We start from the raw sequence: 19,567 nt of genomic DNA on the forward strand, positions 1-19,567 counted from the left end.
ATCCCTGCCCAGAACTGTTGGAATAATCCTTCCACTAGCCCCTGAAACTACCCAGCCCATAGAAACTAACCACCCCTTACTTCATGGTTGCTCTTTCTGAGACAGACCACACTCTCTGTGTATGAACTGCATCTTGCCCTCAATAAACCTGCTTTCATTTTACTCTGGCTTTTTCTTGAATTCTTTCCTGCAGGAAGTTAAGGACCCTCACTTGGCAGCCGATCCCAGGGACTCACCCAATGCCTCTCAAACCCCGTGTATTCCTACAATGCTATATTTTGTATTTATTTCAAGCATGTGTATCTGTATCCTTGATAAAAGCACAGATTCCTTGAGAGAGGACAACTGCTCTGCTCCCTCCTGCCCAGCCCTGCCTAGAAAAATACTAATTAAGTAGGAAATGACCACTCTGCCCTGGGATCGGAAAATTTAAATGGTCCTTAAAGATTGTTCTCCCCCAGGACCAGACCACTCTGGAAACTCCTCAGTGATCACATGAGCAAATGAAGAATGAAATATATTGTTTCAACTGACTTCACTACCTCTAGTCCCTTTTGCCCTTAAATAGCAATCTATCATTTCTTCTAGGAGAAAAGAGAGTTATTCTTGATAGGGTTTTGGCTCTCATAATTCCAGAGTTGACAGCCACCACTACTGAAATTCATTTAGGGGACATACTGACTCTGCTTTTAAAAGCAATGGAGGTTCACAACCCCTTATCCTAAACTCTCGGAACCAGGTGTGTTTTAGAATTCATAATTCTTCAGATTTCAGGAAGGTGATGTGGTACCAATACAGTATACCCTGTAATGACCCCGGCAGGCTTCAAAGCAGCACCTCATTAAAAGTGAAAGTGAATCACTCAGTTGTGTCCGACTGTTTGGGATCCCACGGGCTGTAGCCTGCTTGGCTCCTCTGTCCATGGAATTCTCCAGGCAAGGGTACTGGAGTGGGTTGCCACTTCCTTCTCCAGGGGATCTTCTTACCCAGGATTCGAACCCGGGTCTTCTGCATTGCAGGAAGATTCTTTACCAGCTGAGCCACCAGGGAAGCCCAGAACCTCATTAGTATTTCTGAATAAAGTTGCATCCCACGTGAGGAGAGGTTTAGCTTCCAAATGAGTTTTGACACCAAACACACAATTTTCAGAGCTTTTCAACTTCAGAATCATATGCAGACCTCTCATAAATAATAATCGTTCAGTGTTTGTTATATGACAGACATCCTGCTAAATGCCTACTATTAGTTCATATAATCCACCAACAGCACTAAGAGGTAGGTTCTCATTTTACTTCCATTTCACAGATGAGGAAACTGAAGTGTAAAGAGTTTATCGACATGCCCAAAAATCACAGAGAGTTAGCTTGGGAGGAGAGCTCCATTAGCAGTTAAAGGCACCACCAGCACCCATTCCCCCTTCTCGGTAGTCCCCTCTAGGAGTGAGTAGGATGATGGACCTAGCAGAAGCAAATGATTCCCATGGGTCCCAGGCTACGGGCCTGGGCAGATTTCACCCACAGGCCTGGAGAAGCAGAGCCTCAGGTCTTGAAAGCAAAAGACAAGAGGAAACCAGCCACCTTCCTGAACTAACTAAACCCCAGCCTTGACCATGACTGAGACAAGCAAGACATGAGCATCACCTGGCCAGGAGGGTCCTCAGAGTGCAGATTAAGAGCAGGAGGTCTGAGTTCAGCTCATGGGGGTCAAACCCCATAACTAGCTGGGGGATGCCGGGCAAACTTCCTTCCTTGTTAAGTTTCAGTTCCCTCTTTTGTATGATAAGATTTCGTGATGCTTCTTCACAAGACTGTTTGGAAGATTAAATGAAACAATTCATGGAAACAGAATGCCTGACACTGAGTGGGTCCTCAGTATTGGCTATAAATACAACCTGAAATAGAAGAAAATAGGAGCATAAACTGAGAGAACCCAAGAGGAAAGGCGTGGATTCTCTGATCATTCAAGTGTGCAAGTGCCCCATCTGAATCATTTTGCTGCTAAAAACACCCTCGTCTCACAGTCCTTCACCACCCAGCTGCACTAGACTGAGGGTTTGAGATGGCAAGAGCAATGCTGTGTGGGCCTCAGGAAGTCAAGCGTATCCAGAACCGGCCACGTAGACCTGGTGTGGCTGTTTTACATGGGCTCAGGTGAGAGGTGGGAGTTATGGTGGCCTGGGCTGAAGCATAGCAGCTCCAGCAAAGACCTTGACCTGCAGTCTCTGAGCAGGCTCAAAGACAAATGGATCGGTCACTACCCCTGTCAGTTCATTCTTCACAAACATCCTGGAAGTGGCCTGATCGCCCATGGTTTTCCTCCGTACCCCTGAGACTATCTGAAATAATGGTCAGTCCTCACTGATAAGCAGTTTGCCCTTCCCCCACCAAACACGGGCCATCAGAAATGGCCACCTGGGCAGCACAACCAGTCGGCCTTTCACCTGGCCCCTGAGGCGCCAAGATTAGTCTAAAAGGGAAAGTGTTAGTCACTCAGTCGTGTCTGATTCTTTGCAACCCCAAGGACTGTAGGCCACCAGGCTCCTCTGTCCATGGAATTCTCCAGGCAAGATATGGGAGTGGGTAGTCCTTTCCTCCTCCAGGGGATCCTCCTGACTCAGGGATCGAACCTGGGTCTCCTCCACTGCAGGCAGATTGTTTACCATCTGAGCCACCAGGGAAGCCCAAGATTTGCCTGAGGGGAAGCTACCAAAGCCACACTTCACGGGATCTTCCAGAGCCAACCCTGACATCACCCCAGGGCCGGCCACGTTCTACAGAACGCTCACTCACTCGTGGAGACTCCGCGCCTGAGAAGCCTTCGGCTCACCCACAAACTCACAGCCAGACACAGGCAGCAGGCAAAGTTCCAGGAAGGCGGGGCGTTTGACCACACACCACTGTGTCCCCAGGGAAGACGGCATTTGGCAAATGATACAGGTGCTTAACAAATGTGTGCTGAGTGAATAAAGAAAAGGCCACGCACCTGTTGGACGGTGCAGCGTGCGGCTCAGCGTCCCCCCCAGGGGGTGACTCTGCCTGGTCCTCCCCATCCTGGCTGCAGCCCCTCCTGGCCGGCCTGGGAGCTCATCTGAGCACAAGGCCCCACACCTGAGGCTGGAGGAGTCTGCCCCCAGTGGCCGCTCTGACAGTGCTGTCAGGTGGGGCCTGTCAAGCCCCTCTTTAAATCTCACAATGTCTCTCTTGTTCCACAGACAGACCTGCCATTAGGAGCATTCCAGACCAGAGCTCAGCTGCTCCGAAGAGCAATAATTAAATCAGCAGACTGTGACGTCTGCTTTGGGTTCCTTTCACACCTGTCTGTCAGCGGGATTACTGGCTAAAAGAAAGTCTTGGCTGGGCCCAGACTGGTGAGTATCCGACACAAATATCCAGAAAGCCTGGGGCCAGTGGGGAAGAAGGCGGTGGCCATGTGCGGGCCAGCTTCTAAGACCCACACAGCAACTCACTGACATTTCTGGGGGGCTGCCCTGTGGCCCAGGGGAGCTGCAGGCGGGGTTGGAATGAAGGGAGAGGATCGCAGTAGGTTATGGATATGGGCCGGGAATATTGCTGCCTTCTTGAGTATTTACTGAGTTCTCCTGAGCAGCAGGGCCGCACAGGCTTCTCTGTCTCTCGGTTTCCTTGTCAAGTGGCCCAGACTCCAGCAGTTTCTATAGGCTGATGAAACCACAGTGTGTGCCCGCGAGAGACATTTCGGAAATACCTGCCAACTGGGCAGGGGCAGAAATGGGTGACAGCCCAGGTTAGAGGCTCTGCTGCTGAGTTCCCCTCCCTTCCTTGCACAGCTCAGTGGCCCACCCTGGACAGTGTCCTGGGTTTGGGGCAACAGGCTCAGGGGAGCGAGTAGAAGAAACCTCTGGGCTCCTAGGGGCTATGGAATTGGGGGTCAGCTTATCGTTTTCATCTCTCAGGACCCCATGGCCTTCTGTAAATAACACTGTCGACTGAAAAAAGATGCACAACTTGAGAGCAGGTGAGTTGTTTTATTTGGGGCAAAATGAGGACTGCAGCCCAGGAGGCAGCACTTCAGATAGCTCTGAGATTGCTCCAAAGAGGGAGTGGAGGAAGACCAGTATATAAGATTTTGGTGAAGGGGGAGTTCAGTGCAATCAAGCATTTACTTTACCAGAGGTTTTCTCCTAGTCACGAGGATCTGATGTCATCATGAAGGGATTTAGTGGTTTTCTAGATAGGAGGTCATGCAAGGATCGGGATCATAACATCAGTTCCTGAAAATATCCACCTACCTAAAGAGCTGTCCCACCAGGTTCCCTGAAGCACAGAGTGCCTCACTCCACCCTGAACTCCCTCACGGGTTGCTGAAGGTCAGCAGCTGCAGCAGCGCGGGGTTCAGTTTCCATAGAGGCAGAAGGCAGATAAATGCCCTTGCTGTTCAGTCATTGGCAGCCCGCTTAGCAAGAGCCAATTTGTGGTTGACAGTGCCCCCTTGTGGCCTTAAATTAGACCATACTTGGGGAGGAACTTCATGACCATTTTGTCCCACGTTGCCAGGAATGCTCCCAGCTCCGAAGAAGATTTTAACAGATGGGACACTCAATGTCCTATCACTGGACTAGGTCTTAATTGTCAAAGATGTCTCTGGACACCTGTCTTCTAGTTATGGTCCAGGAAAGTATTCCCTCTCATTGCATCTTCCCATATCTAGAGTTAGACAGTTACGATCATTGATCACATCGGATCAGTTCAGTTGCTCAGTCGTGTCCAACTCTGCGACCCCATGGACGGCAGCACGCCAGGCACACACCAAGCTATATATTTGATCAACCGAGTCAAGTCTAGTCATTATTATTTTCATTGGAGGCTCAATCATACACTTGGTAACACAAGAAACAATAATCTTGTAAAATAGGCAAAATACATATAATATCGTTGATAACATTCATGGAATTTTAAGTAAATATTTCAACCATGAGCCTCCCATGCCAAACCAGTTTTTTAAAAGGTCGTCAAGACTAGGGAATCGGTCACTTAAGGCAGAAATCTGATTTTTTCATATGGCTCATCAACTGTGTTACATTAAGTAAAAGTCGCTCAGTCGTGTACTACTCTTTGTGACCCCATGGACTTTGGCCTGCCAGGCTCCTCTGTCCATAGAATTCTCCAAGCCAGAATACTGGAGTGGGTTGCCATTACCTTCTCCAGGGGATCTTCCCAACCCAGAGATTGAACCATGTCTCCCACATTACAGGCGGATTCTTTACCGTCTGAGCCAAGATTCATCAGGTATGAAAAGAGCATTCTGTTTGAATTATAGTACAAGTACCTCCCTGAGATGCTGTAATGTGTTAAGGGCCTTGCAGTTTTGTAGCACCGCCTTTCTCAACATAGAGATCTCAGAATTCAATAGGCTAATAGCCCAGTTACTACCATCTAAAGCTTATGAAAGTTGTTAAGGCTTTGATATGACCAATTACATCCTCCAATCACATTGAAGGAACAACAACAACAACAAAATATCTGCTAAATGGTCTTACTGGTAGAATACAGATGTCTTAACTCATCAAGCTCACATCAATGTTAAGATCGTCTTGAGTTACCTCTGACTTGTTACGTATATGACCTTGAGTACATGGGAATACCAGGCTACACCTTCCTATCCATCTGGTTAGAAACCAAGCCATAAATGAGTACCACAAATCCACTGAGTTCCTTACCACCCGCTCTCTCTAAGGGTGATAGTAGGCATAGTTCATAAGGCACTCAGCCTAGTTTCACAATATTACTAGGGTGATCATTCTTGGTATGATTTACTTGCTCTCAACACAGAGGAACTTTTAAACTTAAATGACCATAGGCCTGGTGTTAACCATATAGATCCATCCCATAATTGTGGCAGTTTTCCTTTCAGTAGATGAGAGGTTACAGGTTTTTTTTATTGAGACTCAGCTTGTCACTCTGATTGAGTTTGAGTGTCCCTAAGAGAAAACTTAAATCTATGGCCAGAGTCAGAGCAGGTATTATTAACTGGACAGGTGAGAGAATGCCTTCTAGTAATATCTTGAATAGATCAGATCAGATCAGATCAGTCACTCAGTCGTGTCCGACTCTTTGCGACCCCATGAATCGCAGCACGCCAGGCCTCCCTGTCCATCACCAACTCTCGGAGTTCACTCAGACTCACGTCCATCGAGTCAGTGATGCCATCCAGCCATCTCATCCTCTGTGGTCCCCTTCTCCTCCTGCCCCCAATCCCTCCCAGCATCAGAGTCTTTTCCAATGAGTCAACTCTTCGCATGAGGTGGCCAAAGTACTGGAGTTTCAGCTTTAGCATCAGTCCTTCCAAAGAAATCCCAGGGCTGATCTCCTTTAGAATGGACTGGTTGGATCTCCTTGCAGTCCAAGGGACTCTCAAGAGTCTTCTCCAACACCACAGTTCAAAAGCATCACTTCTTCGGCACTCAGCCTTCTTCACAGTCCAACTCTTAGAACAGAACTAAACTCTCTTCTAAAATAAATTTCCTAGGGGGGTATCCAATCAGAGTCCTGGAGGGGAGAAATCCACCAAGGTAACCCAGAAGTACTAGACACAGGTCATTGGCCACAACCCAACAATTGGATTGAGTCTTAAACTAGCATGGAATCATGTCCATGATAGAAAATGTTTGATTGATACGCAGAGGTCCAAGAAATCAAGAAAGCATTATAAATGATCGCATGAATCAGGTCCAGCATCTTAGGCGAGCTGTCTACCCTCGATGCCGTCTTCTCATCCCAGTGTAGTGCACTTTCCTCTGTTTGAGCATCATTTTAGGGTGAGATTGAGGTCAGCACTCCTCTCTATAGACCAGTCTGGTGTAGGGGCCTTTGGAAGTGGGAATTAATCCAAGAGTCACTTTCCCTTTAATTTCACTGTGCATGAGCTAGTGAAGAGTATGATTAAAAGGTCCTTCCATCCAGGTTGGAGACAGTTCCTTAAATTCTGTCTTTTTCCTGCATAGAGGCAGATGGCAAATGCCCTTGTTGTTCAGTCATTGGCAATGCTCTTGGCAAGTGCCAATTTGGAGTAGACAACACACAACCTGGAATTTCAGGCAATCCCAGCTGGTTGTCTAAGAAAAAGGAAAAAAAAAAAAAAAAACACAGATGGCCCACTGAGCTCTGCCCCATTCCAGGTCCCATAAACACAAATGATCAAAAACACTTGGGGCCCTGGAAAGGATGCCTTCTGCACCAGGACTCAAGGGTGAGGCCACAGGCTCTGAGACAGGCAAGAGCAGCATCTAGAAGGGAAAGTAGAGGCAATGGTCACCTCCCATGGGGTCCTGGGGGTCTCTGATCTGGGGGCCTCTGGGGAGGAAAGCTGGGAGCAGAAGCATCTCTGGAGCTCAGAAAGGCCTAGAAGAAAATGACAGAGAAGGCCAGCTGATTCTTACTTAGAAAGAAGTCCAACTAAGGTCTGTCATGGTTTTCCTTGTAGCTCAAAATTGTAATGAAATAAAAAGCAGAAAAGCCTGTCATTATCATCAAGGGGGTTCTCTAAAGGGGAACTTCTACCTGGGACCATGAAATGGGTTCCATTGAATGATTAGCTGCAGCTGCCACCTGGGCACATTGAGTTTTTGTGCCACAAGGCTGGAAAGCAAGGAGTGGACTCACTGTCCTGGCAGGGTTGACTGACACGGTCACAGGAGGGAGTCAGGCAGCTGTGACCCAGTGGGAGCCAGGAGGGACAGGTAAGGGCACCAGGCCATTCCCTCAGGTGCTCCTTGGTACTCTGTGCCCCAATCTTGACAGTAAATGAAAAATGAAGTAGTCGTGGTCTTTGAAGAGCACTGATGAGACTCAGCATCTCAGGGATAAGGATCTCTCTGGTCACACCACCAGGGAAGCTGCTGAGACCAGCATAAGGGCCGACTGAGGGTATGGGCAACTAGGAGGGAGATGTGGGCATTAGATATAGCCGTGAGATCAGCTGGGGTTTGTCTCATTTCCTCATGGAAGTGTCCCCTAGGGAACGAGACCACCAGAATTCCAGAGGATCTGCTTCCAGAACTTACAAGTGGGTCTGGGTGGCACAAAGCTGGACCACTGAAGCTACTGTGATGAGCAGCCAAGACGCCTTTATAGGGCTAAAGGACTTATTCCCTCAGCTGCTACAAGCGCTGCCAGCTGAGAACCCCCTTCTGCATCGCCTTGGTGGTAGAGGGTTGCCTCACCCCAAATCACACCCTCTCCCTGGGACAACTTGCACCCAACTTGACTTGACTTAGGAGGATAACCCAACTTGACTCAGGTGACTGTACCATCACCACCACTCAGGATGACTCTGAAGGGCTGAGCTTGCCACGGGGTTGGTTCAGTTGACAAGGGCTTTGTTACCACTGCACCTGCCCTGACTTTCCCCTCAGCCCAGTCCTAATCCTTCCTTCTGCAGATGTCCATCCCAAGAGCACCCCCTAATCCACCTTCCACTCTGCATGCTGGTCCCTCCTCCATCTGGTATACTGGCATACAGCCAAGAACCCCAGCACACGTCTGGTAAAATAAATACACCTCCTGAAGTTTGTTCACTCTGTATGTATTACTGACTGATACTAAAAACTTAAATAATATTATTAGAGCAGATTGAAATGATCCCCTCCTCCGTATACACCAACCTCAGGGGGAAGCCCTGGAGTCACCTCTAGGAAGCCCTCGGGGGTTCTGAAAACCAAGAGTTTAGGTCCTCACTCAAGGCAGAAGGGAATCCCACAGGGACACTGGCCCAATGCCAGAATGTCCGCATCTGACCTCGCTTCTGTTCAATGAGCTGAGGCGTCCACCTTCTCCTCTCACTGCCTCACTCTCATCCATCTGAACTACCCGGCCTCCTCCCCAGGTGGTATAAGAGAGCAAGTGAGATCTTCAAATATTGTATTTGGAAGGACATTTTAAATGGTAAAGGGCTATACAAAAATAAGGGAGTATCATTTAGCAGATGGCCCATGAACTGTATTCACTTACAGCATGCATGGTTGATTCTGGACATTCATCCCCTGGTGCTGGATTAAACAAGACATCAGTATGACCTTCCCCCAATACATCCACCATCTCAAATAACAAATGTGAGTGCATTGAATATCATCCTAGCACATATAGGTTTGCTAAACTGTGGGTGGGTTGGGGGGCTGCTACAAAGTATGAACTGGAAGCAGAAGGGAAGACACTGAGTTCCACACCTTCTCTACTTACGAGCACGGAAAGTGAAAGTGTCAGCCACTCGGTTGTGTCCGACTCTTTGTGATCTCATGGACTGTAGACCACCAGGCTCCACTGTCCATGGATCTCTCCAGGCAAGAATGCTGGAGTGGGTTGCTCTGCTCTTCTCCAGCAGATCTTCCCAAGCCAGGGACTGAACCAGGGTCTTCTGCATTGCAGGCAGATATTTTTTACCATCTGGGCCACCACGGAAGCCCCCTACTGACTTGATCACTTTGGGCAAATCACCTAAATTTGCCTCCATGAAATGGGACTGGTGGCCCAAGCTTTATTGTCCTTATGTGCTCAGTCGCTTCGGTCGTGTCCAACTCTTTGGACAGCTTACAGCGGCCTATGGACTGTAGCCCACCAGGCTCCTCTGTCCATAGGGATTCTCCAGGCAAGAATACTGGAGTGGGTTGCCATGTGATGGCCCAAGCTTTACCATCCTTACAGAGTTTTCATTTTATTTTTCTTTTTTGGAAAGTCAGTGAAAATATGTGTTTGGAAGCATTTGGGATAAACTGGGGCCAAAAGACAAAGTCCTTACCTCTTATAAGTGGAGAACTTAAACTGAACCCAAGGCCTTGACTCCCAAGTTCAACCTCTTTCCATACTGGGTCAGATCTTAGGACTAAAAATAACAATAGGAACGGCGATTACCACTGTGATCACCACTGACTTTAAAATAACCTCAGGCCACTTGGCACATCTGTGTTCATTAGATGGCCCCCCTGAGCTGAGGGAGCACAGCCTAGTGAGAGTACCAAGGTCCCTATTTCAGACCCCGCTCACCACCTACCTGTGCTGCCAGGTACCCTTGGGCAGGGCACAACATTGGCAGCCCCAGTGGTTATCACCTTAAGTTTTGAGTTGTTTGGCACCAGAGCAGCTGTGTGCTCAACTTTTCACTTTTTCGAAGGCTGTCCCCTCGCACAGCAGTGAAATCAGTGAGCCGAGAGAGACGTGCCAACCTGACAGGCATGGTGTCAGCCTTCATCCCTGCCTTTCCTAGGACAGAACAAGGGAAAGGAGGGTGGCCTGGAAGCAGAGGGAGGAGAGGAGGAGACGGAGAGCCCAGCGGGTGGTCGGGACTTCATTGTGGGAAGTTCTCAGCTTACAGACGCCAACAGGGAGTTGTCAAACTTCCCTTAGGGAGGGAACACAGGGACAAGGGAGTTTTGAATGCTCCCTGCATTTCGAAAGGGCATCTCCACTCCTGTTGTCAACTTTCCCCCACAGCCAGGAGGTCTGGCCGCCCACAAGGCAGCCTAGAAGCCCATTACGCCACTGGGAAGAGGAGCCAAGTCTTGGGGGTGAGATGGGAGGTGCCCGGTTTGCTTCCAAACTTCCCTGCATACAAGCCCAGGAGCCTGCCTTGCCCTTTCTCTCTCCACGTATCACACACCCCTTCATTCTGGGTGTGGACCAACAGCATCTTGCCTTGGCAGAGGGGAGCCAAGCAAGACCTATGACACACAGGGTTCCATCCACTGCCAGCCTCAGATGGAATAACTCGACAGCTGGCAAATGTCACGTAGTAATTTGTAGATGAAGGCAATCAGCAGGGATGCCACCCTGTGTGTTTCTAGGTCAGAATGAGTTTCTGGATCAGCGGGGGTTGGGGGGGGGGGTGATGGCGTCAAGGTGTTATCTGAGAACGAAGTTTCAAGTCAGCTTACCTAAATTCAAGTTCTGACTCAGCTACTCACCCACCCTACTCGTGACTTAAGTAAGCTAATCTCTTGAAGTCTATCTCCTTATCTAGAAAATGGGATTAATGCTCATGTCATAGAGTTACTGTGAATTAAAAACAAAAGTATTTGTGATGTACAAAAGGCTGCACTGAGCGGGGCTGGGGTGAAGGTGAAGAAAATGATATTTGGGGTTAAAGAGCTCTGTGCTGGATCCCAGTTTCACTGTTCACTCGGGCTAGACCTTGGGCAGGTACTGAATTTTTTTTTTTTTATGTAGACTTTATTTTTCAGAGTAGTCTTAGGTTCACAGCAGAGCTGAGCAGGAATTATAGAGACTTCATGTCCCCCATCTCCCCAATCCAGAGCCTCGCCATCATCACCATCCTTCCCAACGATGATACACTTGTTAGAAATGATGAGCCTACATTGTCACCCAAAGTCATTATCACTCAAAGTCTACAGTTTACATCAAGTTTCCCTCTTGGTGGTACGCCTTTGACTGCTGTCTAATGACACATATGCACCAGTACTGTATCACACAGAGTGGTTTCACTGCCCTCAAAATTTCTGCGCTCTGACTCTTCATCCCTCCCCGCTTCCAGCCCTGGCAACCGTTGGTCTTTTGACTGTCTCCATAGTTTTGCCTTTTTCAGAAGGTCATGTAGTTGATTCATATCCCATGGAATCCTTTCAGGTAGACTTCTTAGTAATGTGCATTTAAGTTTCCTCCATATCTTTTCATGGCCTGATAGCTCACTTATATTTAGCACTGCATAGTAATCCATTGTCTGGATGTGTGTGTGTGTGTGTGTGTGTGCACGTGATCAGTTGTGTCTGACTCTTTGTGACCCCAAGAACTGTAGCCCGTCAGGCTCTTCTGTCCATGGAATTTTCCAGGCAAGAATACTGGAGTGGGTTGCCATTTCCTTTTCCAGGGGATCTTCCCAACCCAGGGATCAAAGTCACATCTCCTATGTCTGCGACATTGGCAGGCGGATTCTTTACAACTGAGCCACCTGGGAAGCCATGTCAAGATGTACCACACTTTATTTATCCACCCACCTACTGAAGGACATCTGGACTGCTTCCGAGTTTGGCAATTATAAATAAAGCTGCTATCAACCTCCACATGCAGGTTTTTGTATGGAAATACGTTTCCAATTCATCTGGGTAAATACCAAAAAGCACAACTGTGGGTCATATGGTTGCTATAACTTTTCTGAGCCTCATCGTCATGATGTTTGATTGAGCTACTGCACATGAAACAGCACAGCATCCAGCACACAGGCAGGGCTCAACTAGTGGGAGCTTTGTCTGTTACTCTACTCAACTGTCAGTGAAATCACCAATGCTTGGGTGTGAATCCAAGCACTGTCTGAGGCGGATGACATATGGGTGCATCATTGTCATGGATCGTCTCTCTAGAGTCCAACAAGGCACAGAGCAACACAAGATGCCGGAAGGCTACTGGACTGAGGACCACCGCCACTGAAGAGGGATGTGGCGGCCTCCTGCACTGTGGGAAGACAGGAGGTACGTCTGTCCTACAGGGACATCTGTCCAGGTTCAGCACATCGAGGTGTTGCGGGGATCACGCGACCTTAGAGGTCGGCTGTCCTCCACTGTCTCCTTCCCAAGTTCACTCTTCAGACAGCTTCTCACCCGTTCCTCCACCTGGCTCATCCAAAGCGAAGCCCTGCCCATAGCCAGAAGTGCAGATGTGATGAAAACAAGGACCTTTTTGTTTTCCCTTTTCACCTACTTCCTGTGTACTCACTTCATTGTTCCCAGAACTTACCAGGTCAGAATTACCAGGAAATTTCACTCTTGCAGTCTTTTTCTCTTCTTTTTGCTTCTCTAACCACAAGATCTACTTGGGGTCTAGACTTAAGCCAATAGTACTTCTTTAGAAGCCACGTCTTTTGTATTTCTGTGGAGAGGCTGAGTGAGGGGATGGGATTGAATGACGAAATGAGGCTCAGTTTGTGCTGTATGGTTTTCAAAAAGCAACATATACTTTACTGTAGAAAGGACTAAAGATGTTCTCCAAGCCTCCAGCCTTGGGCTATGTTATCAGGAAACAGCAATGGTGATTATGCTTTGTCTGGGCTTCCTTCTCTGAACTGCTATGGAATAATTAAGTAATCTGAGTGGAAACTGGGCCTGAGCCTTCTAGGAGCTGGAAAGCTGGAGTTTTAGCCAATGAGGCGTATACAAAGCAAGTCAGTGCAGGAGGCTGCCATATGAGAGCAAGCCTGGTGTGGGTACCACTCTAGTGACATCACCTGAGCACATCCAACACGTCACCTTCAAAACAAGCGTGTCAAATGCGACGACTTTTTGATCTCTTCTTAGACCCATTTTTTAATACTTTTCTAAATGACCTTAGCACCAGCCATAAGTTATTGCCATGATGGACATGTTCACTAAAGCTACACGGTCCAGTAGTAGCAGCAGATAGCCCTGTGTGGCCACTGAACATTTGAAATGTTCCTCTTGTGGGCAAACAACATTTTTTATTGCATTTAATTTTAATTACTTTAAGTTTAAGTAGCCATAATGGGCTGGTAGCTACCATATTAGTCAACACAGGTCCAGCAACCTGGATTCTGTTTCTTTTAAACTACATATTCTGTCAATTCTACATTAAAATGGTATAAATTTGTCCCCTTCGTCTCCTTTCAGGTTTCCACCCTATGCTGAACCATCACCATCCCCTCCTCCCTGGTTTCTTTTTTTTCCTACTTTCACTGTCTATGATTCTTTTGGTACAGTGAAGGGTGAGCTTCTTAAAACATAAAATTTATCAAGATACCCCCCTACTCAAAACCATTCAACAACTTCCCCATCGCAGTAAAACTGAAAACCCCCCATGAGGTTTGGACACACTGCTCCCCCTTGTGGCCCAATACTAGGCTCCAGGAAGCCACTTTTTCCAGCTCAGGTCCTTCCTACAAACGTTTCCTTTGTTCTGGAGTTGGGCTGTCCCATACAATGGCTGTAGCCATATGTGACTTTTTTTTTTAAACATTTGTTTACTTGACTGAGCCAGGTCTTAGTTGCAGTACACAGGAACTTAGTTGCAGCGTGTGGGATCTAGTTCCCTGACCAGGGATCGAATCCAGGCTCCCTGCATTGAGAGCACAAAGCTTTAACCACTGGACCACTAGGGAAGTCCCTATATGTGACTTTTTTATACATACACCTGCTGCTGCTGCTAAGTCGCTTCAGTCGTGTCCGACTCTGTGCGACCCCACAGACGGCAGCCCACCAGGCTCTCCCGTCCCTGGGATTCTCCAGGCAAGAACACTGGAGTGGGTTGCCATTTCCTTCTCCAATGCATGAAAGTGAAAAGTGAAAGTGAAGTCGCTCAGTTGTGTCTGACTCTTAGCGACCCCATGGACTGCAGCCTACCAGGCTCCTCCGTCCATGGGATTTTCCAGGCAAGAGTACTGGAGTGGGGTGCCATTGCCTTCTCCAATACATATACTTAAATAATTGAAATTAAATAAAATTGAAAATTCAGTTCCTCAGTCCCACGAGACACATTTCAAGGGCTCAGTAATCACATGCGGTTCACTGGTACCATACTGGACAACACAGATACAGAATATTCCTATCATCACAGAAGTTCTGGGACCGTCTTCCCTACACTGAAGCTTGGCTAATTCCTACCCACCTTTCAAGTCTCAGCTGAAATGCCACGTTCTCAGAGAGGCCTTTTCTAATCCTCCAGTCAAAATTAAGAGTCCTTGCTTTCTTTTGTATAGAGCCTGCAACTTTCCTTTTTACTTTCCTTCAACTTTCCTAACTTTCCTTACAACTGTTTGCAAAGTTGTAGTGACCTGTGTGGTTGTTTAATGTATGTGTCTATTAAAATCTAGAATAATGTCTTGTTGGTTTTCCAGTCAATCCTTGGGCCCTACCTCAGTACCTGAGACTTAGTAGCAGCTCATTCATGTTGGGTGGATAAATGAAATAATGAATAATGAAATAATGTATAGATGGTTAGACTGGCTGTATATAATTACGCATCTTTCAAAGCACCAGGGGGACTTCCCTGGTGGTCCAGTGGTTGAGACTTTGCCTTCCAATAGGCAGGGTGCAGATCTGATCCCTGGTCAGAGAGCTAAGATCCCACAAAGACTTGCAGCCAAAAAACCAAAACATAAAGCAAAAGCAATGTTGCAACAAATTCACTAAAGACTTTAAAAATGGTCCACATCAAAAAAAAAAAAAAAAAAAAGCACTAGGTAAAGAGCCAGAGCTTAGGAACCACAAGGTCCCGGAATGAAATACTGACTTTCATCCTTATTATAGCCTGTCAGTTAACCTTTCCAAGCCACCCTCTGTCCACACGTAGGAGGGAATGCTGTTGCCCATCTCAGAGCATTGACATGAGCACAGAGTGGGCTAGATGAAGGCTTTGGCCGAGTCAAGAGCTGTGTGGATGTAAGTTCCTCCTTTTTATCACTTCCCCTGGGTCCTTCCAGCCCTCTCTGGGGTCTTCTCCCCTCTCACATGGCATCTCTGGCCTTGACTTCTAAGTTTCTCATTCCTTGGTCCCATTCTCTCTAAGAGAACTTTAGCTCTCTTTAAGCTGCCAAACTCAAAGGATCAAACCAAAAGACTTCAACAAAGAAAGCCCACCTCACTCAGGCTGTTCTTCGCTGCCCTCCCTGTCTCTGATTGTAAAAACCAGTCTGACCTTCAACACACCCCAGTCTCATAAAGGCACACGCCAGCCTGGAAAGGCTCTCAGAAAAGCAGGTACACAAGCACATGGCCTGGAGTGGGTCCACTCTAGTAGTAGGTGTTCTTGGTCAATTTGTATCTATGAACCACCTACATCAGTAGCACCTGATTGTTTAAAATGCAGATTCCTGGGTCCCCACCTCTGATTCATTTAATCATGAGGGGGACCAGTCCATCCTAAAGGAGATCAGTCCTGGGTGTTCATTGGAAGGACTGATGTTGAAGCTTAAACTCCAGTATTTTGGCCACCTGATGTGAAGAACTGATTCATTTGAAAAGACCCTGATGCTGGGAAAGATTGAAGGCAGGAGGAGAAGGGGATGACAGAGGATAAGATGGTTGGATAGCATCACTGACTCAATGGACATGGGTTTGGGTGGATTCCAGGAGCTGGTGATGGACAGGGAGGCCTGGTGTGCTGTGGTTCATGGGGTTGCAAAGAGTCGGACACGACTGAGCGACTGAACTGAACTGAACTGAACTGGAAGCTGCATTTTCAATAGCCAGCTCAGGTGAGTCTATTGCTGTAGCTTAAGTCTTCTCAGTATATAATATTATCCCGTCAAGCACTGGGAAGTTTCTTCTTTAAGTCACTCACTGATCCTCCCTTTAATTTGTACACAATTTTATTTCAAAAGATTATTTATCAAATACCTATCCAGTGAGTTATTAAGTGAAGTACTATATATATATGTGTGTGTGTGTGCGTGTGTGAGAGTATATATATACTCATGTAAGCTCAGTGGCTCAGTCACGTCCCACTCTTTGCGACCCCATGAACTGTAGTCCACCAGGCTCCTCTGTCCATGCAATTCTCCAGGCCAGAATACTGGAGTGAGTTGCCATTTCCTTCTCCAGGGGATCTTTCCAACCCAGGGATCAAAGCCACATCTCCTGTGGCTCCTACGTTGGCAGAAGAGTTCTTTACTGCTGAGCTACCTGGGAAACCATATACACACACACACACACACATATGTGTATATATAGGGCTTTCCTGATAGCTCAGTTGGTAAAGAATCCACCTGCAAAGCAGGAGACCCCAGTTTGACTCCTGGGTTGGAAAGATCTGCTGGAGAAGGGATAGGCTACCCACTCCAGTACTCTTGGGCTTCCCTTGTGATATAATATATACACATAATCCCTCTAAAATTTGTTTTATAATATCGTAATCAGGTTGGTTTTACATGTGACAGTATAAAGGGCAGAGTTGGCCAGCTGGAGGCAGAGGCATTTAGCCAGCTCTACACTGCACATAGCTTTCATCAGTCCTTCTTACTGGCTTTGCCTCCTTCAGTCAGAACTGCCCAGTCCTCAGATACCTGCTTTCTCCAAGTACAGAATTTCTCCACTTACCACTTTCCCCAGGGCCCACGCTGGAAAAGCACAGCCGGCAGTCCCAGCTGGGGGTTTCTCTGATGCTCAGAAATAACAGTCAGGAGCATCCCCAGTCCCTATCTTCTTGACTCTTCCTTGTCCTACACAAGAAATCGTGGCGCATAGCAGCAGCCCAGAGCCATCTAAAGATCTCCCTGGAAAAGCTGTAGGTTCAGGAATGCTTCCTGCATGTTGTTCCCAGTTCTGCATCAGGCACCAGGCTGGGCTGTAACACAGGGGACCTTAGACTCTCACCACGGCACCAACTTGCACACGGGCTTGACTCCTGGGTCCTTCGTGCAGGTGAGAGAGCAGAGGGTGGGAGCTGACTCAACTGAGCCTCCCACAGGGACCCCTTCCCACAATCCCTCATGGGACATCATTCCCTGGACAGCCCCTCCTGTGCCTTTCTTCCTATTTTTCCTCCACCTTATCACATTTCTGTTAACTTGCACAGAAACAGCAAGATCCTGCTGGTTTGCAATTGCAGGACACATTTAATTTTTTTTTTTTTTTAAATTATTGAGCATCATTTATGAATGGGCTCCCCAGGTGGCGCTAGTGGTAAAGAACCAACCTGGCAGGCTGCAGTCCATAGGGTCGCAAAGAGACACAGCTGAAGCAACTCAGCATGCACTCATGCATTTATGTATAGTGAAGTGCAGAGCTCTTGAGAGCACCGTCCCATCCTGTGAGTTTGACAGATGTCTGATCCACAGCCCATTCAACAAACAACGTTCTCATTGTCCCAGAAAGATCCCGTGTGCTCTTTCCCAGCCAGTCTCCTCCTTCATAGGAGAGTGTGGAGGAATGCGCTAAGTTTTAAGGTCTCCTGGTTTGTTCCTGCAGGTAAAAGTATACCATACACTTTAATTCTGTACAATTTTTTTACTATGGAGAAAAATACAATGGCTGTTATTTGTCGTTAGGTTTCTTTTTGGATTTCTTTTTTTGTATAACATAAAGTTATACTCAATTACTTTCTGTAACATATAAATAAATGATAAGTATTAATAAATAATGATTAATCAACAAAAAAAGAAAAAGAAATAGGGGAAGGTCAGCTGGGGGGAAAGCAGAGAAACAAAGCAGGAGGTAGAGCCCGTGAAGGACTCTCAGATACCGTCACTGTCCTGGCTGAATCCCTTGGCAAAGGTTCATTCTCCCTTCATCCCACTGAAGCAATGTGTCTTATGCTGTTTTTCTTTTTCTTTCAAAGGAAATAGCCTCGAGAGAGGCTCTCAGGAAGCTCCAGCACATATCTCTGGTGGCCTCTCTTCCCAGGGCTCACAGGCTGCCACCCTGTTCTGCTACCCACAACACCTTGGGCTCACACCCCCTGAGGACCCACTATCCACAGCAAGGCTCAACCGCAGCTCCAGTGCCCCACTTGATGCTGCAGTGCAAAAGTCCTAACTGGAGCCCTGGGTACATCTGGATCAAGTTAATTACAAAACAAGACATACATGGGAATAGCCAAGCAGTCCCACTGAAAGCACAGGCAAGAAGCCGTTCATCCCAACAGTTGTGACTGCGCCCAGACTCCTCTCTATGTTCCTGCTGGGAGTCTGAGCACACCCTGTCGAACATGTCTGCAAAAACAACCCTTGTTATGCTAATCTCAGCCCTGTTTATGATGGTAAAACTTCTTGGGAGCAAGCCAAATGTCAAGATTGGGGGATTCATTAAATAAACCATGGTGCTATCCATACAATAGGAAACTACATACCCACTAAAAATAACATCGAGGAAGAATATTAATAGACATAGAAGCTGAGTGGGTATATTGCTAAGATTTAAAGGCATCTCACAAACAGTGTTAACAGTTGTTCTGAGTGTTAGGATTATACAGGTGATTATCACATTCTTCTGCTGATTTGTCGGTACTTTGTGCAATGATTCTGCTGTGTGCTGTGCTTCGTTGTTCAATCATGTCCGACTCTTCGCAACCACATGGACTGTGGCCAGGCTCCTCTGTCCATGGGGATGCTCCAGGCAAGAATACTGGAGCAGGTTGCCATGCTCTCCTCCAGGGGATCTTCCCAACCCAGGGACTATGGAATATTAATTTTATTTATTAAAGACACACAGCTTTATACTGTTAAATATGCAGGAACAAAGCACAGACAGGAAGTGTAGAAATGCTACAATAGCAATTTCACTTAAACACTAACAGCAAGAAGTAGAAAAGACATACAGTTATGACCCCTCTAGAGAAAATGCAAGGACTAGGATTTTGAGTACCAAAGAACACAAAATATATGATGAGTTTAAGTCTTTATTATCACTGGTATTTAAATAGAGTTATTTCTAAACATTAGAAATCAATCTTGTAGAACCATCCCCTACTTAAAACCACCAATGCTTTTCGATTTTGGCCTAAATCTTCTATAATCCCAATTGTATTTGATTCATAAATGTGGATGTATCTATCTCTAGTAACTAAACAAGGAACAAGATGGAGACCACTTGTTACACCTACACTCGTCTCGAAAATCAGTGCCTCAAATTAGACCTCATTTG

General features: G+C 47.0%; 1 long non-coding RNA gene across 4 annotated transcripts; it reads left to right on the top strand.

The window, feature by feature from the left end:
• Window positions 1–3,211: 3,211 nt before the first annotated feature.
• On the top strand, window positions 3,212–18,393 carry LOC147362956 (uncharacterized). 4 transcript variants are annotated; one of them, XR_015136636.1, is made up of 3 exons: window positions 3,212–3,367; window positions 3,932–3,993; window positions 11,851–12,043. It is a non-coding gene; the product is annotated as an uncharacterized LOC147362956 (long non-coding RNA). The 4 variants fall into 4 exon arrangements; XR_015136634.1 differs by lacking the exon at window positions 11,851–12,043 and adding an exon at window positions 18,264–18,393 and having other exon boundaries at window positions 3,229–3,367; XR_015136633.1 differs by lacking the exon at window positions 11,851–12,043 and adding an exon at window positions 7,993–8,551 and having other exon boundaries at window positions 3,229–3,367.
• The last annotated feature ends 1,174 nt before the right edge of the window (window positions 18,394–19,567 follow it).

Source organism: Bos grunniens, chromosome 11, assembly GCF_055505025.1.
Source record: "Bos grunniens cultivar Pamir isolate PY7600 chromosome 11, Bosgru_T2T1.0, whole genome shotgun sequence".
Lineage (NCBI taxonomy): Eukaryota > Metazoa > Chordata > Mammalia > Artiodactyla > Bovidae > Bos > Bos grunniens.